The sequence below is a fragment of the Coregonus clupeaformis genome, unplaced genomic scaffold (genome assembly GCF_020615455.1).
Source record: "Coregonus clupeaformis isolate EN_2021a unplaced genomic scaffold, ASM2061545v1 scaf0742, whole genome shotgun sequence".
In the NCBI taxonomy this organism is placed as follows: Eukaryota; Metazoa; Chordata; class Actinopteri; order Salmoniformes; family Salmonidae; genus Coregonus; species Coregonus clupeaformis.
Window position 1 is genome coordinate 216,367 of NW_025534197.1, and position 23,547 is coordinate 239,913.

At 42.1% G+C, this 23,547-nt stretch overlaps 1 pseudogene; it reads left to right on the forward strand.

Moving 5' to 3' along the window:
* Positions 1–10,791: 10,791 nt before the first annotated feature.
* Positions 10,792–22,886, forward strand: LOC121558421 (annotated as a pseudogene).
* Positions 22,887–23,547: the final 661 nt, after the last annotated feature.

The following is a 23,547-nucleotide window of genomic DNA, read 5'->3' on the forward strand; positions in this document are numbered from 1 at the left end:
GGGTCAAGGCCGCTTGACCGACGCTAATCACCGAGGCCAAGGCCACTGGGCCGACGCTAATCACCGAGGCCAAGGCCGCTGAGCCGACGCTAATCACCGAGGCCAAGGCCGCTGGGCCGACGCTAATCACCTAGGCCAAGGCTGCTGAGCCGACGCTAATCACAGAGGCCAAGGCTGCTGGGCCGACGCTAATCACTGAGGCCAAGGCTGCTGGGCCGACGCTAATCACCGAGGCCAAGGCCGCTGGGCTGACGCTAATCACCGAGCCAAGGCCGCTGGTCCAACGCTAATCACTGAGGCCAAGGCTGCTGAGCCGACGCTAATCACCGGGGTCAAGGCCGCTTGGCCGACGCTAATCACCGAGGCCAAGGCCACTGGGCCGACGCTAATCACCGAGGCCAAGGCCGCTGAGCCGACGCTAATCACCGAGGCCAAGGCCGCTGGGCCGACGCTAATCACCGAGGCCAAGGCCGCCGAGCCCAACAGCAAAGGCAGCTGCGCAACTGTCTTGCAGCCTGGTGACATAGGAGGTAACCAACCCAGCCTGCAGCCGCCAAGACCGAACCTAGCAGCAGCACTGCCAGTATATTACAAGCACCGACGCCTCCGTTAGTGCCTGAAGACCTCGGTGATGAGGAGCCAGCGCAGGTTTGTCTGGGGAAATACCCAACCTGCCTGTACTGTGGGAGAAAACTGACATTTTGAGGCACGTGGTTCAAAGGGAGTGACTGCTGCAAGCCAGATGCAGTTTGATGAGTTATGGGAGAGATACAAGCACACGGACACCCCCACTCCAAGCAAACGGCAAAGAGTAGTGAGTAGTAATCTGAAACAACATGTGGTGGAAACAACAATGGGCCAGCTAGAAGAGGACAATGAGAGGGAGTGTAACAGACTGTTTTTCAGCACTCTGGATGCTGTACTGGGAGAAATGTCGAAACAGCCAACTTGCCTTGCACCCAGAGAATGAAACCTTTATGGATGTGGAAAAAGTGGAACCACTGCTGGACTTAATCTCAGGAGATTTTGTGGAAACTGAGTTTACTGTCGCACGCCAGTTTCTACAGACTGAAATCGCCCGATCTGGAGAAGAAAAATGGACAAAGCAGAACATTTTGGAGAGATTCTCCGGGCCTCTAACAGCAATGTCTACTGTGATGATGGCATTGAAGCTGGGATTAACATTTGGAGCATCCACGGCAACTTGCCAGAACTCCTTTTCAACATAGAAAAACATATTCAGTGAGCAGAGACGGAGCATGTTGCAGAGGAGGAAAGCGCAGCTGATTCAACTGGCATTTGAGAGGGATCTTACAAGCAAATTCCGTGGGGAGTGGAACGAGAGACTGCTGAGGAGGTTCAACACAGCATCAAGGCGGCTGCAACTCTTTTGAATCTGGGTAAGAACAGGCAGACTGGCTGGGCTTGTATTATTTAGTTATTTGCTAGCTTTTGGAAATGCGTGGCAAACGTCAGAAATAGGCGTAGACGTGATTTTCTTTATTGGCGTTGCTGCCAAGTCTACTGCTTGATTTCTGTGATTGGATTGGAAATGTTTGGTTTATGATATAATATAATCGGATTGTTTTTAATGTTGTTTTATAATGTAGAAGAGGTGCTTTGCATTACATTGATGAGGGTGGGCAGACCTTGACCAATGGTTGAGTAATGATGTAGCTACAGTGTTGCCATTAACAACTCGTTGCTATGGAATACTAATGTCTCTGTTATCATACGCAGCGTAGGACGGCACTCTGGTGGGAAGACAGCTTGGTAGCTGCGTTCAAGCTGCATTGTACCGATAAGTCCTGGTAGTGCGTTGTACATTATTGTTTGCTTTCCGCCATTGGAAATGCATTGTATTGGCATGAGGAAGTGTTATTACGGTAATTAGCAACTGTTTTGCATTGGATTGGCATGAGGAAGGGTTATTACGGTAATTAGCAACTGTTTTGCATTGTATTGGCATGAGGAAGTTTTATTACGGTAATTAGCAACTCTTTTGCATTGTATTGGCATGAGGAAGTGTTATTACGGTAATTAGCAACTGTTTTGCATTGGATTGATGGGTATTTTGCATGTAGCTGTGTAGCGTTGTCATAACTTGCAATTTCTCGAGCCGGTTATGAATTGTCCACGTTTGTAAAGCGGTGCAGTAGCCTGTATTCTTGCGGCAAGACAGCCGTGCGTGGCTGCAAATACATTGTGTGTAATTGTACTATCGATTATTATCCACCCTGTGTTATCAGCAAGCGAAAATAGTTGTGCCCCCTTAGTAATTTCTGATGCCCCCTTGCTGAGTTAATCCTACCGCCGGGCCTGGGTTACAGGTGAAATAAATGATGGTGAACATGCAAGGTGATGAGATTGATGCTCCTTTCCAATAAATATCGAGGGTCTTATTCTGGTGACATGTTGATCGATGCTTGGCTGCTAATGAAGGTAGTTATGTGGCACTACATTAGATCACTCAAATATGGTATCCTTGCGCGCTGCAGGATACATTCAGAGTAAGAATGTGTGATTAGTCCGGAGTCCCGGCTAGTGCTGCGGCTGACCCCATTAAATACCTGCCGCCTCAGTACATCCACCTCTTCCTTTTCTCACCTCATTCATTTGTCTTGGAGATGAGAGGCTGGTGGTTGACAGAGGAAAAGGAAACCAGGTAGAAAGAGGAGGATACAGGGCATTCAGAAAGTATTCTGACCCCTTGACTTTTTCCACATTTTGTTACGTTACAGCATTCTACAATTGATTAAATAAATAACAGTCCTCATCAAATCCAATCAAATTGTATTTGTCACATACACGTGTTTAGCAGATGTTATAGCGGGTTTAGCGAAATGCTTGTGCTTCTAGCTCCGACAGTGCAATAATATCTAACAAGTAATATCTAACAATTTCACAAAATATACCCAATACACACAAAACTAGTAAGGAATGGGATTTAAGAATATATACATATATGGACAAGCAATGACAGAGCGGCATTGACTAAGATACAGTAGAATATTATAGAATAGAATACAGTATATACATATGAGATGAGTAGTGCAAGATATGTAAACATTATTAATGGTTAACTAGTCTGTTTATTCCACTGATTCATATTGATACCAGTCCATTCATTGGCTGTAAAAGTGGGTAAAAACAGCATATAACTGTAGCTATGTGGTCTTTACTTGAGTGTGTTTCAGCAGGGTGAGGTCAGAGAGATGCTTCCAAGTCAGTATTTTTCTGAACTCATAAAATCCTTTACACAATCTGATGGGAAGAATGTTCAACCCCATTTAAATCACCATAAAGTCTATATAGTACCTTTAAGTTAAGACCTCACAGATCTGTTCATGGCAAAGCAGTTCAATTAATGATATTAATTGACTCTTAAAGAATATAACTTATAAATCATGAGCCTCATCTTGAGGAGTCACCTGTGACAGTATTCATAAAGAGTAGGAGTACTGATCTGAGATCAGTTTTGCCTTTTAGATCATAATGAAACAGATTAGATGGACAGGGGGGACCTGATCCTAGATCAGCACTCCTCCTCTGGGAAACTGCATGTATGAAACCGAACACATAGTCGTAGTCTAGTTACAGCAGGTGTTTACTGCCATCTAGTGGAAGATACCAATAAAACACTTTATTATCAGGATGGGGAGACGGTTGAGCTGAAACAGAAAGTAAAGTTGTTCTTTTGAACAGGATCCATTTCGAGACGACAGCAGAAAACACTATATGGAGAGAACAAAAAAATAAAGTGAGTATTTCTAAGTATTTCTAAATAATAATCTATTCTAAAGGACAGAGTAAGAGAATGAATAACTGGAATGAGATATTACTAGTTAGTAGAACTGCTGCTTGAGTTTAGTTGCTGACAGACAGCAGTTTTCAAAGTGTTATCACATGTTATCAGTCAAACGTCTGGTAAAGATGGTGGAGGAGCTTTTAAATGATAGGGTTTTATGTTTATCTCAGGGTTTCTCAATCCTTTTGTTCTTGCCCAGCATTTACACCTGATTCAACTAATCATCAGATATTTTAAGACAGTTGAATATTTGAGGCATACAAATGAACATTCTCAAATTAAAACCTTTTGGATTTGTAGGCCTGTTTACAATTATTAAAGGTCTACAGTAAATCACATTTTGGAGGAAAAAAACACAGCTAAACCTGGTGGACATTTAGTTTAATGACCAATGGAATGCTCTAAAAAGTGCAAAATCTGCTCACCCGGGAGCCGGCCAATGGAAAACTAATTTACCCAGTCACCGTTATAACTTTATTTCCTTACTTGAAATTGAAAGTGACTTTGTAGCCTACGCAGTTACAAAATGTCTGTTCAAACTGTGGCGCATATGGAACATTAGAACAGTGGTGGAAAAAGTAAAGATTCCTTAATAGAAAATGACTCAAGTAAAAGTGAAAGTCACCCAGTAAAATACTACTTGAGTAAAAGACTAAAAGTATTTGATTTTAAATATACTTAAGTATCAAAAGTAAATGTAATTGCTAAAATATACTTAAGTATCAAAAGTAAAAGTAAAGTAGGAATAATTAAAATTAAAATTACTTATATGAAGCAAACTAGACGGCACAATTTTCTTGTTATTTTCATTTACGGATAGCCAGGGTAACATTCCAACACTCAGACATCATTTTTAAAAAGCATTTGTGTTTAGTGAGTCTGCCAGATCAGAGGCAGTAGGGATGACCAGGGATGTTCTGTTGATAAGTGCGAATTTGACCATTTTCTGAATGTAACAAGTACTTTTGGGTGTCAGGGAAAATGTATGGAGTAAAAAGTACATCATTTTCTTCATGAATGTAGTGAAGTAAAAGTAAAAGTTGTTAAAAATATAAATAGTAAATTACAGATACCCCAAAAAACGACCTAAGTAGTACTTTAAAGTATTTTTACTTAAGTACTTTACACCACTGCATTAGAAGACAGATAAATGTGTTGATTTAGAAAGAAAGACGGGCAGATTCTGCTAGGTAGGCTACGAACTATTATAAAGTTAGGTCGTCATCACAGTAGGTTTGAGCTACAGTATGATGACTTACCAACCTGATGGTCTCCGTTGGAAATGTTGTGGAAAATGTTGTACACTCAGTGTATTAAAATATGTAACATAAACAACAAATGATATGCTCAGATACACAAAATACATCTGGTTTCAGATCTAGAAGATTCTCCAAATTCTCACATTTAAAATGCCTCTGGGTACAGTGGTACTGTTCGTTTTGCATGGCCCGGTGCTACGGGTGAGTGGACATTTAATTTAAGGACCAATGGAATGGTCTAAAACGTGCCAACTCTGCTCACCGGGGGAGCCGGCCAATGGAAAACTAATTTACCCAGTCACCGTTATAACTTCATTTCCTTATTTGAAATTGAAAGTAACTTTGTAGCCTACGCAGTTACAAAATGTCTGTTCAAACTGTGGCGCATATGGAACATTAGAACAGTGGTGGAAAAAGTAGTCAATTCTCATACTTGAGTAAAATTAAACATAGTGAACCTGGAGGCAAAAAGCGAACCCCACATTCTAACTAAATGTTGTTTATTAGCACTCAAATCTATCAATGGCATTTTCGGCACAATTTGGTCAAAGCCCCAAAGCGTTCAGAAAGCCTCTGATTCCCACCACTAGTGGACACCCCCATGAGTGTCTTTCAGAACCCCTCCTAAAACCACCTGTTTCGTTTTGGTTGTTGTTAGTGACTCTTTGTTAGTTCCTTCTTCTGTTTGAGAGACAATGTTTTATTTCTTGTTGAGGAATGTAACAATGTTCATGTGATTAAATTACATCACCCGACTGTTTGGATATGTCTGTTAGTAAATGTTTAATTTCTAAGAGATCATGAGTAAAAGAGAACAATTGATATTCTAGAATGAGTTGTCACTGTGTTAACCACAACCAACATGCTGCATCTCTGTTTAGGGGTCAGTGGTCTAAAATGAGTCTCTCTGGAGAGAGAGAGGAGGGGGTCCCTGCCTCTAAAATGAGTCTCTCTGGGGAGAGAGAGGAGGGGGGCCCTGCCTCTAAATCAAGTCTCTCTGGGGGACATGACACCAAAGCTAAGAGGTGAGATGACAATTTTATGAAGAATTTATTAATTTGATTTACAAAATAAATAGCTATCTTAAGATGAATGCACTTACTGTAAATCGCTCTGGATAAAAGCATCTGCTAAATCAGGAGTTCTCAATCCGGGGTCAGTGGAGGTACTGCAGGGGTTCTGCAGCACCCTGACTGGACTCGTTGCAATGGAAGACATTTGATAGAATTTTCACGACACGAACACTTTGCCTGCTGTTCATTATTGCCTAATATAATGGAATGCATATTTAACTTTTATGTTTTTTTTTAACGAAGTCTGACCAATTCTGATGGTTGTTACAAGCAGAATTTTGACAATATTACCATTATACCAATACACTTTTCCCACCCGTTTAACAACTCTAAATAGCTTTGGCATCGTAGGCTTCAGGGTCCCTTGTCAATAATGTTGCCTACAACTTTGCATACAATGTTCATTTTCATCGAACACATATTTCGCCCTAGATGCCTTCAATTGGCCAATTTATAGCCATGGCCAATTTATGATTCAATTTTTAACAACGTGATGTTGCGCTCCAAAGTGATAACTTGAAATAACATGATATAGGTAATTAAATAATAAAGTTAGATATATTTTGGGGTTCAGTGAAGAAGAACCTCTAGAGTTCTGATCAACGAAAGGTGAATGTTTTGAGGATGTGAACCCAGCAGCCCTCCAGTGGTCAGATCAAGCCCGCCCGTTTTTTCCAGCGCCCGACCCGTGATTCGAACCAGCCACCTTTCTGCCATAGGTCCAACTCCTGCCACTGCTCCAACTCCTTAGCCGCTGGGCGAAAACCTGAGTTTATCTTCAGAAATAAGCATGAGTTAATCTGCCAAACTTGTTCTGCGTCACAATGCCAGCTTCACTATTGTTATCAATGAGACCTGCCTGCGTTAACCCTGTAGGTTTACCTCAGGTAACTTATTATTAACAAGGTTACAGCTACTTGGTGAGCGTTAACCCTGTAGGTTTACCTCAGGTAACTTATTATTAATAAGGTTACGGCTACTTGGTGAGCGCTAACCCTGTAGGTTTACCTCAGGTAACTTATTATTACCAAGGTTACAGCTACTTGGTGAGCGTTAACCCTGTAGGTTTACCTCAGGTAACTTATTATTAACAAGGTTATGGCTACTTGGTGAGCGTTAACCCTGTAGGTTTACCTCAGGTAACTTATTATTAACAAGGTTACAGCTACTTGGTGAGCGTTAACCCTGTAGGTTTACCTCAGGTAAGTTATTATTAACAAGGTTTCGGATACTTGGTGAGCGCTAACCCTGTAGGTTTACCTCAGGTAAGTTATTATTAACAAGGTTTCGGATACTTGGTGAGCGCGCACACTGTTCACCTGAGTACATGTTGTGGGCACCAACAGTGAGGTGAGACACAGTTTAAGAGGTGATGGCTGGCTGATAGCCATCAAACATTAATGTTTAACCATATTTGTTTTAAGAAAAAAGTGTACAATCTAAACAAAACGCATGTCCCTGTCCTCTTTACAAGATGTGGCCGATTTAAAACAGCCAGAATACATTTTTTAAATTAAGAAATTTAAAAAAATTGGACGACTTGTTGTTTCTAAATGGCTGCTGGGTAATTTGATATGCATCGAAATCTTCGTTCGTAGGCATCAAAATGAGCGAATGCTGCGCAGGTTCACTGAGTTGCAAACCAAATGGGTATAATGGGTTGATTGTTGTCTAATCTGGTGGTCTAGCTAATGGATTTGTATTACTGATGCAGTTGCTACCTCAGATTATGAGCCTAGCAAGTGTCATGAATGAGTTCTGTAGTACCCATATACGGCCACAAGGAGGAGCAAGAGAGCTATAAACCAATACTTTTTTCTGCCATATAAACCCTAAACCTAACAATCAATCAAATGTATTTATAAAGACCTTTTTACACCAGCAGATGTCACAAAGTGCTATACAGAAACTCTTACCCTACTTATAACCTATTTTAGCCGTAACCCTAATTCTAGGGTAGGGTAGCCTAGAACACTTTTAGAAACTATTTTAGTAATAATATTATTATCTTAGTAAATACAATTATAGTATTAAATAGCGTTTTGATTATTTTGTTGTTATTTTATTATATGTATAATTGCAAGACAGAACACTTGATAAATAAGACACATTTGTTTTATTTTTCAAATGTGGTTTGAATTGGGTGACCTAGTAACCTCTGTGTGAATGTCCAGCAATTGGCGTGGGGCAGGATTGAGACTGATCTAATACACTTTATTTCTCAGCTGCCTCACCAATGTCTGTACGTGAATTAATAACTTTTAATTGCTAAATATTTCCAATAGATGGAAGCATAAGACCACGAAGCATCAGTTATAGGCTACAAGCAGCAATATGATTGACATAAAATAGCATGCAACCAAACACTATATGTCCCATGATTTTCTAAAATGGTCACTCATTACTTGAGTTAGCTATATATCTCATATTAGGCCTGTGTTGCTTTTGGAAGAGCAATTAAATAGTGACTATAGCAGGTGTTGAACCCCTGGTAAATAATCACTAGTCAGATGCTCCAACCTCAACCCTAGTATACATGCATTTTTATATATCTAATATTGCGATTAAACAACCTCGGAATAGATAAGACAAGAGTGCGTCTTCCAGCCCGCCAATAAATTACATCATGCAACCCTCCCGGTTGGCAAATGTACCTCAACATGCCCCTCGCTTGTGCTAGAAGGCAGAGTGCTCACTGCTGGTTGATGAATCTGACAATGAATGTACCAGTAAAATACGTTTTTCTCGACCAGAGGTGACTAAATTAATGTTCAGGTTTATTGATAATAGTTATAGTAATGAAGTATAATTTCAAAACATGAGCATAAAAACAGGTAATAATAAACATGAATCTTCATTATAATACTTCACAGTAATCTGTTAAATGCTTTTTCAGTCGTTCCTCTTGCGTTAGCAGTGTGGAAAGGGACAGTAAAAAGCGTGTGCAGGAGTTTTCCTGTGAGGGGGAGTGGTGGTGTATCCAGGGAGAAAACTAAACTAACCTTCTGAAATGTCATTTGTGGTCTTATGCTTCCATCTATTGGAATTATTTAACCCTCCCGTTGTCCTAGGGTCAAAATGACCCGCCACTGTGTTGAACCAACTTTCTTAAATTTTTATATTTTTGGGATCATTTGTGAGAAGGAGGCAGTGAGACTTTAAAGAAAGTATCACTGCCTCCTTCTCACAAATGATCCAAAAAATATACAAAATTAATGTAGGTTGGTTCAACACAGTGGCGAGTCATTTTGACCCTAGGACAACGGGAGGGTTAACAACTGCAGTAGTACTGAATAACGTGTATATCCTTACTAAAGTAGTAATTAATTAATTAGTTAATTTTACCACTTACAACCATAAAATAACCATTTATAGCATAACAAACAATGAAACTGACATAAACCAAAAAACACCATACATTTAGTTAACTATATATATTTAAAAAACTATTTATTTAGATGGGTGACATTATCTGCCAAAGTAACACCACTGTAGATAAAGAAGAGCTCTCCAGTAGGTGAACCAAAACATTCAAAAACCATTTTCTCAAAATTGAGGTTACAAGTTTATCATCTTTCAAAGCAGAATTACTTTCCCATTGTTCCTCATCTGTAATGTATGATATACCTTTTTCTAGCTGAGTCTCTACTTTTATCCAATGTAAAAAACACAATTTCAAATTTTGCTACATAAGTTTGAGCCGGTCGGTCACATTTGACTGTGTAAAACCTAGCAGTACTACTTATTTCTCTGAGAGTGAGGCAGATATGTAGCATTTTGCAATAAAAACGTGATTATTTGTCTATCTGAAATGAAACCATCAAGTGATAGATTTTAAACAAATACATGGCTGTCATTGAACAATTGCATACCATGATTAGATGGTGAAAAAAAAAATCTCTTTCATAATTTCTTTAAACAATAAAATCTAATTTACCGTTTCTGAAAATGGATATATAGCATTTTGGAATGAAACTCTTGTTTCCCCATCTAAGCTCAGAGTAGATGAGAGATGTAATGTTTGTCTCTGTTGTGTTGAAGCCCAATCAAGCAGGAGAGACCAGCCTCCCCTGTACCCAGCTGTGTGTCCATGAAGAGTGACTGGTCTATGGATCTACCTATGACCTTCAGAGAGGGAGACTTTTCTACTGAACAAAGGTAAGAAGAACTCATGGGTCATGGTCAATGAGTTAAACAACACTGTCTCTAGTCATTTCTCCTCTCCCATTTTCCCATTATTTTTGTTGTTTTCATAATCCACAGGCCAATCCTTTTTTTCCATTTTCATAGTCCTGAAACAATATTAAACAAACACAACATTCCCTCCCTGTGTGTGTGTGTGTGTGTGTGTGTGTGTGTGTGTGTGTGTGTGTGTGTGTGTGTGTGTGTGTGTGTGTGGGCACTCCTGGATGAGGAAATGTAATCTCATGTTTTTTTCCCCAGAAACCAACAGGAGAGATCAGAGTCAGAGATTCTCAGTGGTCAGTCTTCCCAGAGTCATCAAACAGACCTGGCCTCCATATTCAGTGTATGTGGTCCTGTTATGTACATTTGTTTTTGTTTACCTCAAGTAAAGTTGATCTGTCAATCATTCATTCATGTGTTAATGAGAAAGCATTTAGTCTCTTTCTTAACTTATTTACTTTATTTATTTCAGTTGCTTGAAGAGAATATTATAACATTTGTGAAGAACGAGCTGAAGAGGTTCAAGAGGATTCTTAGTCCAGAACTCCCAGAAGGCTTTGAGAGTCAGAAGCAGGATAAGGAAGTGGTGGATGCTGAAGATGAGAAGCAGGAGAGCAGTGCCAGAGAGGGGGCTCTGAAGATCACACTGCACGTCCTGAGGAAAATGAACCAGAAGGAGCTTGCTGACACACTGGAGAAAAGTAAGAGCTGTCTGCCTCATGTTGAATGCTGTTTTAGAACATTTAAAAGCTGTAGCTAAAGTACAGCTAAAGTAGCTGTGTAACTCAATGATATTGTAGCAGCCTTAACACAACACCTAGTGACCTCATCAAGTAGCAGCAGGGATGTGTTGTGTTGGGAGAGAGAGAGAGAGAGAGAGAGAGAGAGAGAGAGAGAGAGAGAGAGAGAGAGAGAGAGAGAGAGAGAGAGATCATAATAATATAATCAGTCACTCCAGTGTGTAATGCATTATGAAAACATTTACACATTTATACAGTCAGTTAAGAGAATAGATTACTTTTATTTAAAACTTTATAACAGTCCTACAATACTGTAGCCATTAAAACAGACGTAATATTAATATCCTCTGTGTTATTTCTTCATTCAGATGATCTGGCTGTGATTTGCCAACGTGAACTCAAATCTAATCTAAAGAAGAAGTTTCAATGTGTATTTGAGGGGATCGCTAAACAAGGAAACCCAACACTTCTCAATAAGATCTACACAGAGCTCTACATCACAGAGGGTGGAACAGGAGAGGTCAATAATGAACATGAGCTGAGACAGATTGAGACAACAACCAGGAAACAAGCAAGACCAGAGACTGCAATCAAATGTAACGACATCTTCAAACCCTTAACTGGACAAGACAAATTTATCAGAACTGTGCTAACAAAGGGAGTTGCTGGCATTGGAAAAACAGTCTCTGTGCAGAAGTTCGTTCTGGACTGGGCTGAAGGAAAAGCAAATCAGGATGTCAAATTTGTATTTTCATTCCCTTTTCGGGAGCTGAATTTGATGAAAAAGGAAAAACACAGTTTCATTGAACTTCTCAATCACTTCTCAATGGAAACCAAAGAATCAAGAATCTCCAACTACGACAAGTACAAAGTTCTGTTAATCTTTGATGGTCTGGATGAGTGCCGACTGCCCCTAGACTTCCAGAAGAACAAGATCTGTTGTGACGTCACAAAGTCAACCTCAGTGGATGTTCTGCTGACAAATCTCATCAAGGGAAATCTGCTTCCCTCTGCTCTACTCTGGATAACTACCCGACCTGCAGCAGCCAATCAGATCCCTTCAGGGTGTGTTGACCAGGTGACAGAGGTACGAGGGTTCAAAGACCTACAGAAGGAGGAGTATTTCATGAAGAGATTAAGTGATCAGGACCTGGCCAGCAGAATCATCTCACACATAAAGACATCAAGGAGCCTCCACATCATGTGCCACATTCCAGTCTTCTGTTGGATTTCTGCAATAGTCCTTGAACACATGCTGAAACATAAGAACGAAGAGATGCCCAAGACTCTGACTGAGATGTACTCACACCTTGTGGTGTTTCATACCAAACAGAAGAATGAAAAGTATCTTGGGAAAGAAGAGACAGGTCCACACTGGAATAAAGAGAGCATTCTGTTACTGGGAAAACTGGCTTTTCAACAGCTTGTGAATGGCAATCAGATTTTCTATGAAGAAGACCTGAAAGAGGCTGGCATTGATGTCAATGAAGCCTCAGTGTACTCAGGATTGTGCACACAGATCTTTAAAGAGGAATGTGTGCTGTACCAGGACAAGGTGTACTGCTTCGTGCATCTGAGCATTCAGGAGTTTCTGGCTGCTGTATATGTGTTCCTCTCATTCATCAACAACAATGAGAATCTAATGGCCGAACCGCAAGTTACTGAAGTTACTGTCTACAAGAGTGCTGTGGATAAGCCTTACAAAGTGAGACGGGAAACCTGGACCTGTTCCTCCGCTTCCTTCTGGGCCTCTCACTGGAGTCCAATCAGAAGCACTTACGAGGTCTACTGACAAAGACAAGAAGCAGCTCACAGAGCCATGAAGAAACAGTCAAGTACATCAAGGAGAAGATCAGGGAGAATCCCTCTCCAGAGAGGTGCATCAATCTGTTCCACTGTCTGAATGAACTGAATGACCATTCTCTAGTGGAGGAGATCCAAAGCTACCTGAGATCAGGAAGTCTCTCAGAAGTCAAACTGTCACCTGCACAGTGGTCAGCTCTGGTCTTTGTGTTGCTGACTTCAGAAAAGGAGCTGGATGTGTTTGACCTGAAGAAATACTCTGGATCAGAGGAAGGTCTTCTGAGGCTGCTGCCAGTGGTCAAAGCCTCCAGAGCTGCTCTGTGAGTACATAAAATGACATTTAAGTATTAATCATCAGGAAGAAATATTAAGTTTAGAGAAATATATGTATTATTAAAAAATATATTGAATCAATGCATTGTTGTTCACATTAGTATAACAATATGACCATACAATTCTAGGAGACGGAAGATGAATCCTCTGTAGCTCAATTGGTAGAGCATGGCGCTTGTAACGCCAGGGTAGTGGGTTTGAACCCCGGGACCATCCATATATAAAAATGTATGCACACATGACTGTAAGTCGCTTTGGATCAAAGTGTCTGCTAAATGGCATGTTATATGTTGTTTAAGAAAATAAACCAAATGCATTGTCCTTCTACACTACTGGTGTTAAATTAATAGTTTGTGAAATCATGATGATCTCTCTGTCAGGCTGTCAGGCTGTCTAGTCACAGAGGAAGGCTGTGCTTCTCTGGTCTCAGCTCTGAAGTCAAACCCCTCACACCTGAGAGAGCTGGATCTGATTAACAATGACCTGAAGGATTCAGGAGTGAAGCTGCTCTCTGCTGGACTGGGGAATCCCCACTGTAAACTGGAGACTCTGAGGTCAGTATTCCTGTAGTTGGTCAACAAGTGATAACTGTTCACCAGATCCACATGTGTTTACCAGGCACACATTACAGTTTTAAATGTGGTGCTATGCTCCATCATTTTGGATTTGAGATAAAACGTTTCATATTAGGTGACATTACAGAATGTCACCTTTTATTTGAGGTTAATGGTGAGAGGTTAGCATGTTTTGTTGTAGCCTCTGTAACTCTCTCACTCATTATTATTCATGATTCATTCATTATTTTTCTTAATCATGGCATCATCAGGATTAATTTAGTAATGTTTAGAAACATGTTATCTACTCACTTAGACAGAAAATTACTCCAGTCATCATCCACCATTCAGTTACTATTGGACAAAACATAACCCAAAACACAACCAAAACAAACTGCAAATGCAATCAACGAGTTTGGAACCAACTACGAAACTTGACTACTTTAATACACTAAAAGTTAATTGGTCTGAATACTTATGACTTCTTCAAATAGGGAGACTAGATACATAAAGTGCTTCTATTTTTCTAAATGGTGAAACAGACATGTTTAAAGATAACCTCAAATGTCACGACCGTCGGATACAGAGGAGGACCAAGGCGCATCGTGGAAGGTGAACATATTTATTTAAATGATACACGAACAAAACAACAAATCGATACGTGACGTCCAAAGGTGCAAAACACCAACCTACACAGGAACAAGATCCCACAAACACTGTGGGAAAACAGCCTGTCTAAATATGGTTCCCAAACACTGATATACATGAACTAGAATAAACAAAGAACACTCACACCCTGGCTCAACATACAAGCGTCCCCAGAGCCAGGGCGTGACAGTACCCCCCCCCCCCCAAAGGCGCAGACTTCGACCGCGCCAACCAAATACCACAGGGGAGGGACCGGGTGGGCACTCCGCCTTGGCGGCTGATCCGGCTCCGGGCATGATCCCCACTCCCCCTCTAACCCCCCAAAGTACCCCTGGTCCGGTCTGGCCCTGATGGCCGGAGCTGGACTGAACACCGGTGGAGCGGATTGCTCTAGCTCCGGCGTGGAGCAGCTGACCGGTGCCGGACCAGTCACTGGTGGAACAGGCACGGGCTGTGCCGGACTGACGACGCACACCATTGGCTTGGTGTGGGGAGCAGGAACAGGCCGGACCGGGCTAACGAAGCGCACCACTGACTTGGTGCGGGGAGCAGGAACGGGCCGGACCGGGCTGACGAAGCGCACCACAGGCATGGTGCGGGGAGCAGGAACAGGCCGGACCGGGCTGACGAAGTGCACCACAGGCTTGGTGCGGGGAGCAGGAACAGGCCAGGCCGGGCCGGGCTGGCGACGCGCACCATAGGCTTGGTGCGTGGAGCAGGAACAGGCCGGACCGTACTGGGGACACACACCACTGGCCCTACGCGGGGATCAGGAACGGGCCGGACCGGACTGGTAACACACCCCAGTACCTCTCGCCATGCCTCTACACTCTCCCTCCCCTCTGTGACCAGTGGCACCCTTAGCCTGGTGGCCTCCTCTGCAAACCCGTTTGACCGCTCTATCGCGACCTCCTGCTGCCCCGTCGTCCACGGCGTGAGCCCCCTAAAAAATTTCTGGGGGTCTCTCCTCCCCGTGGGCCAGGCCTCCATAGCTCTCGCCAGACTTTCGCCCTTCTGCTTCCAAGTCCAGCCTCTCTCCTCCTCACACGGCTTGACCCAGTCGAGGAGGCAACGGGAGATCCGCTAGAGATTCCCCTGGCGATGGCTCCTGGACACGCTGCTTGGTCCAGTTTTGGTGGGATCTTCTGTCACGATCGTCGGGACACAGAGGAGGACCAAGGCGCAGCGTGGAATGTGAACATACTTATTTATTTATTTAAATGATACACGAACAAAACAACAAATCAATACGTGACGTCCAAAGGTGCAAACCACAAACCTACACAGGAACAAGATCCCACAAACACTGTGGGAAAACAGCCTGTCTAAATATGGTTCCCAAACACTGATATACATGAACTAGAATAAACAAAGAACACTCACACCCTGGCTCAACATACAAGAGTGCCCAGAGCCAGGGCGTGACATCAAATGAAAAGTGACATTATATACTGTCACCTCATATGAAACATTTGATCTCAAATCCAAAATGCTGGAGTATAGAGCCACATTTAAAATGTTATCTTCACTGTCAAAATAGATATGGTGTGGACTGTATACTCAATACAATCTAAATCTGATACCTCACTGTCTGTCTTTGAACTGATACTGCTTTTTAAACTGCTCTGGTCAGTCTACTCAAATATTCGTACTATACATTTTTCTCTCTACAAGCAATACTTTGATAATTTCTAATAATGATACATTCATTTATGAATAGATATGGCAGGTTTCAGAACAGTGGCGGCTCCTGAAAAAATTCTCAGGGGGGGCAATTTTTCTGATGATTTAGGTGACCTACACACATTTTTAAAAAGATATGTCCAGCAACAACATGAAGACAGGGGCAGCATATAAGTCAATACCAGAATCATTTATTGACTGATCTCAGGGAGTGCTCTAATCTCAGCTTGTTACCTGTATAAAAGACACCTGTCCACAGAAGCAATCAATCAATCAGATTCCAAACTCTCCACCATGGCCAAGACCAAAAGAGCTCTCCCAAGGATGTCAGGGACAAGATTGGAGACCTACACAAGGCTGGAAAAATAATAAATAATAATAATAATATGCCATTTAGCAGACGCTTTTATCCAAAGTGACTTACAGTCAGCGTGCATACATTTTTGTGTATGGGTGGTCCCGGGATCGAACCCACTACCTTGGCGTTACAAGCGCCGTGCTCTACCAGCTGAGCTACAGAAAGTGGATACTCATGGATGCGCATCGCAATTGTAAAATGTCAACACAATTGGAGACACCACGTCATTTTTGGAGACATGTTATTGACAGTAAACTATTGTAGATGCGACTGCTAACTAAATAAAACATTTTAGCTGGCTAGCTAATCATCTTAGCTAAATGTGGGCAAACAATTCAGTTATTTACCGTTAATTTGAGGGATTGGGGTGAAAGAAATCGAGTTACATAGTGATACTTTACGATATACTGTATTGACAATATCGCAATATAACCATATCCACCCTGTCCAAAGTCTCTACTTGGTCTCAGTTCTCCAGTAAACTTGTGATTATCAACACTAACCTCATCGTTGTGGCGGCGGACAGCTAGCCTGTATCCCTCATCCAGTTGAGTGGCAATGTAATTTTTTTCGTTCGTACCATTTTTTTGGAAAATCCTCGGGTGTGGGACTTCCCCCCTTTAGTAGAAACCTGTTGAATTATTAAATTTGGTCTGGGAGGTCCTAATTGTTTCGTTGCCAATTTATCTTCATTTGTTCGCCGACAAAAAGGAACTTCTTTCAAAGAAACAATCAAAGTTGGACTGAAGCCTAGCCATTTTGATAGTAGTGAATTGATTGAGGCTGGTACCGGTCTTTTTCTTAGTTACGTTCATTCATGGTTACGTTATGTATGACGAAAGCGCGTAAGTGCAAGCCCTCAGACACCCATAGAGATTGTATAGAAAGCTCTGAAATTTGAAAAAAATAGATTTTACATGGGAGTCTATGACAGACTTCAAGCGATTTTCAACCTGACTGAAATCGCCCCAAAAGTGGGGGCGGCATTTGAAGCTTACGACTTTACCCTGATTGGACATTTAGTGGCACTGTGGCAGATCAGGCGTCTAGATTACAACACTGATAACTACTGTTGCCGTGATATAATTGATTAGAAAAAAATCCCTTCCTTTTCCCGTTTGGCAGTGCGTCGCCCATATCGCCCTATTGAACACACCGCCCTGTTTCAGAACACTGATATATCTGAATATGTTGAAAAAATATACTGCCACTATTTTCACCACCAAAGAATAGCAGTGTGATTTTAATATGATTTGACTCTTTTGCAGGCTGTCAGGCTGTCTAGTCACAGAGGAAGGCTGTGCTTCTCTGGTCTCAGCTCTGAAGTCAAACCCCTCACACCTGAGAGAGCTGGATCTGAGGTAACAATGACCTGAGGGGATTCAGGAGTGAAGCTGCTCTCTGCTGGACTGGGGAATCCCCACTGTAAACTGGAGACTCTGAGGTCAGTATTCCTGTAGTTGGTCAACAAGTGATAACTGTTCACCAGATCCACATGTGTTTACCAGGCACACATAGTCCACACCATATGTGTTTGGACAGTGAAGCTTACAGTTTTAAATTTGGTTTTTAGATACAATGTTTCATATTATGCAACAGTACAGAATATCACCTTTTATTTAAAGATTTTCATACATATACAGTGAGGGGAAAAAGTATTTGATCCCTTGCTGATTTTGTACGTTTGCCCACTGACAAAGAAGTGATCAGTCTATAATTTTAATGGTAGGTTTATTTGAACAGTGAGAGACCAAAATCCAGAAAAACACATGTCAAAAATGTTATAAATTGATTTGCATTTTAATGAGGGAAATAAGTATTTGACCCCCTCTCAATCAGAAAGATTTCTGGCTCCCAGGTTTCTTTTATACAGGTAATGAGCTGAGATTAGGAGCACACTCTTAAAGGGAGTGCTCCTAATCTCAGCTTGTTACCTGTATAAAAGACACCTGTCCACAGAAGCAATCAATCAATCAGATTCCAAACTCTCCACCATGGCCAAGACCAAAGAGCTCTCCAAGGATGTCAGGGACAAGATTGTAGACCTACACAAGGCTGGAATGGGCTACAAGACCATCGCCAAGCAGCTTGGTGAGAAGGTGACAACAGTTGGTGCGATTATTCGCAAATGGAAGAAACACAAAATAACTGTAAATCTCCCTCGTCCTGGGGCTCCATGCAAGATCTCACCTCGTGGAGTTGCAACGATCATGAGAACGGTGAGGAATCAGACCAGAACTACACGGGAGGATCTTGTCAATGATCTCAAGGCAGCTGGAACCATAGTCACCAAGAAAACAATTGGTAACACACTACGCCGTGAAGGACTGAAATCCTGCAGCGCCCGCAAGGTCCCCCTGCTCAAGAAAGCACATATACATGGCCGTCTGAAGTTTGCCAATGAACATCTGAATGATTCAGAGAAGAACTGGGTGAAAGTTTTGTGGTCAGATGAGACCAAAATCGAGCTCTTTGGCATCAACTCAACTCGCCGTGTTTGGAGGAGGAGGAATGCTGCCTATGACCCCAAGAACACCATCCCCACCGTCAAACATGGAGGTGGAAACATTATGCTTTGGGGGTGTTTTTTCTGCTAAGGGGACAGGACAACTTCACCGCATCAAAGGGACGATGGACGGGGCCATGTACCGTCAAATCTTGGATGAGAACCTCCTTCCCTCAGTCAGGGCATTTAAAATGGGTCGTGGATGGGTATTCCAGCATGACAATGACCCAAAACACACGGCCAAGGCAACAAAGGAGTGACTCAAGAAGAAGCACATTAAGGTCCTGGAGTGGCCTAGCCAGTCTCCAGATCTTAATCCTATAGAAAATCTGTGGAGGGAGCTGAAGATTCGAGTTGCCAAACGTCAGCCTCAAAACCTTAATGACTTGGAGAAGATCTGCAAAGAGGAGTGGGACAAACTCCCTCCTGAGATGTGTGCAAACCTGATGGCCAACTCCATGAAATGTCTGACCTCTGTGATTGCCAACAAGGGTTTTGCCACTAAGTCATGTTTTGCAGAGGGGTCAAATACTTATTTCCCTCATTAAAAAGCAAATCAATTTATAACATTTTTGACATGTGTTTTTCTGGATTTTTGTTGTTGTTATTCTGTCTCTCACTGTTCAAATAAACCTACCATTAAAATTATAGACTGATCATTGTCAAAGCTGTATGTGGATGTGGTACAGGAATCAGGCGCAGGACACAGAAGCTTCGTCCAACAGACTTTAGTGAACAACACAATACAAACTAATGGGCCTCGAAGAGCCCGGAGGCGAGTGATTACGCAAACCGTGCGTAAACACCAAAATACAAAATGTGCACAAACAAGCGCGACAATTCTCCAAACAATGGAGCAAAACAAAATACAGCACCTGCTGACAGGCGGAACATTACACACAACACACGACTAACAAAACGAGAACTTATAGGACACATAATTAACACTAAACGGGAACAGGTGTACAATGAAGACAAAACCAAACAAACATCGATAACATACAACGGTGGTCGCTAGTACTCTGGGGACGACGACCGCCGAAGCCTGCCCGAGCAAGGAGAGGGAGCAGCCTCGGCCGAAACCGTGACAATCATGTCTTTGTCAGTGGGCAAAACGTACAAAATCAGCAGGGGATCAAATACCTTTTTCCCTCACTGTATATTTTACCGTTTAGAAATGAAAGTACTTTATTATGTAGTTCTCCCATTTGAAAAAGTCATAATTATTTAGACAAATTAATTTAGTCAAAAATGTAGTATTTGGTCCCATATTCCTTACCTGCAGTGATTACATCAAGCTTGTGATTCTACAAACGTGTTGAATGCATTTGCAGTTTGTTTTGGTTGTGTTTTGGATGATGTTTTTTCCAATAGAAACTGAATGGTGAATAATGTCCTGTCATTTTGGAGTCACTTCACTTGTATTGTTAGTAAGAATAGAGGATGTTTCTGAACACTTCTACATTCATGTGGATGCTACCATGATTATGAATAATAATGAATGAATCGTGAATGATGATGAATGAGAAAGTTACAGAGGAACAAGGATCATACCCCCTCTGTTATTAGTAATGGTGAGAGGTTAGCATGTTTTGTTGTAGCCTCTGTAACTTTCTCACTCATTATTATTCATGATTCATTCATGATTTTTCTTAATCATGGCATCATCAGGATTAATTTAGTAATGTTTAGAAACATGTTATCTACTCACTTAGACAGAAGATTAATCCAGTCATCATCCACCATTCAGTTACTATTGGACAAAACATAACCCAAAACACAACCAAAACAAACTGCAAATGCAACCAACGAGTTTGAGTCACAAGCTTGATATAGTCATTGTGTTCAAGGAATATCGGACCAAATACTAAACTTTTTGACTACTTTAATACACTATGAGTGAATTTATCAAAATACTTATGACTTCTTCAAAAGTGGGGGACTAGATACATAAAGTGCTTTCATTTCTAAATGGTGAAACAGATATGTATTAAAATATCCTCAAATAAAAGGTGACATTATATATACTGTCACCTCATATGAAACATTTGATTTCAAATCCAAAATGCTGCGGTATAGAGCCACATTTGAAATGTTAGCTTCACTGTCAAAATAGATATGGTGTGGACAGTATACTCAATACAATCTAAATCTGATACCTCACTGTCTGTCTTTTGACTGATACTGCTTTTTAAACTGCTCTGGTCAGTCTACTCAAATATTTGTAATATACATGTTTCTCTCTACAAGCAATATTATGATAATTTCTAATAATAATACAATCATTTATGAATAGATATGGCAGGTTTCAGGACACTGGTGTATCTGAACATTTTGAAAAAATATACTGCCACTATTTTCAAAACCAAAGAATAGCAGTGTGGTTTTAATACGATTTGACTCTTTGCAGGCTGTCAGGCTGTCTAGTCACAGAGGAAGGCTGTGCTTCTCTGGTCTCAGCTCTGAAGTCAAACCCCTCACACCTGAGAGAGCTGGACCTGAGCTACAATCACCCAGGAGACTCAGGAGTCAGACTGCTCTCTGCTGGACTGGAGGATCCACACTGCAGACTGGAGAAACTCCAAGTATGTAGAGGGTTTATGTCAATGTTCATATCAGACATGTTGGAGTTATCAGGCTAGATTAAGACAAACATTCTGACCACCACTTCGGACTAAGTTATATGCTGACCGTGTGTGTGTGTGTGTGTGTGTGTGTGTGTGTGTGTGTGTGTGTGTGTTTTTGTGTTTGTGTGTGTGTGTGTGTGTGTGTGTGTGTGTGTGTGTGTGTGTGTGTGTGTGTGTGTGTGTGTGTGTGTGTGTGAGTTCAGGTGTATCCCTCAATAACTGTCTGTTCTTCTGCTTACCGCTACAGTGTGGAACATGGTGGAGAGAACACAATGAAACCTGGACTTAGAAAATGTGAGTGTTGACTGCTGTGAAGAATATGACTAAGAATAAGTCTTAATTCAAGTGAAGTCAAAGTCAAAGACCACCATCATTACTTACTTGGTCATATTAAATATCAGCTGTAGTTCTACAGAAGCACAAATCAGGGACACCAAAGTTTACTAAGAGTTGCTTTGACAATGTGTGTGTCTGTGTGTGGCGTGTTCCTGTTACTTTAGAAATGTGTGTGTGTGTTCATGCAAGCATACAGGTGTGAGTGTGAGTGTGTATCCAGTGTGTTTGTGTGTGTGTGTGTGTGTTCAGGATGTGTGTGTTTGTGTGTGTGTGTGTGTGTGTGTGTGTGTGTGTGTGTGTGTGTGTGTGTGTGAGGATGTGTGTGTGTGTGTATTCAGGATGATGATGATTTGTAATATTGTGTCTGGTTTCATCCATCAGATGTCTGTGATCTCACACTGGACCTAAACACAGTAAACAGACGCCTCTCTCTGTCTGAGGAGAACAGAAAGGTGACATGGAGGAGAGAGGAGCAGCCGTATCCTGATCACCCAGAGAGATTTGAGATCTGTAGACAGGTGCTGTGTAGAGAGGGTCTGACTGGGCGCTGTTACTGGGAGGTAGAGTGGAGTGGGAGAGGGGCTGATATAGGAGTGACATATAAAGGAATCAGCAGGAGAGGAGGGGGTTATGACTGTTGTCTTGGATCCAATGACAAGTCCTGGAGTCTGTTCTGCTCTGACTACAGTTACTCTGCCAGGCACAATAATAAGTCCACTACCATAGACGTCCCTCCTCCAGCTACCACAGAGTAGGAGTGTATCTGGACTGGCCAGCCGGCACTCTGTCCTTCTACAGAGTCTCCTCTGACACACTGACCCACCTGAACACATTCCACTCCACATTCACTGAGCCCCTCTATCCAGGATTTAGGGTTTGGGATGACCCCTTTGACCTTTGGGGTTCCTCAGTGTCCCTGTGTCAAACATAACACACACACACACACACACACACACTCACACACACACACACACAAACACTGGGAACACACACACACACACTGAACACACGAACACTGGACACACACACAGGACACGCACACAGGACGCACACACTAGATTCACACACACACACACTGGACACACACACACACTGACACACTGGACACACACTGGACACACACACACACACACTGGACACACACACACACTGGGGACACACAAACACTGGACACACACACACACACACTGGACACACACACACACCCGACACACACACACACACACACACACACACACACAGGACACACACACACACACACACACACACTGGACACACACACTAGACACACACACTCACACACACTGGACACACACACACAAACCTGACACACACACACACACAGGACACACACACACAGGACACACACACACACACTGGACACACACACACACAGGACACACACACAGGACACACACACACACACACTGGACACACACACACACACTGCACACACACACACACACACACACACACACTGGACACACACAAACACACACACACACTGGACACACACACTGGACACACACACATACACTGGACACACACACACACACACACTCACACTGGACCCACACACATACACACTGGACACACATACACACTGGACACACACACCTGACACACACATACAC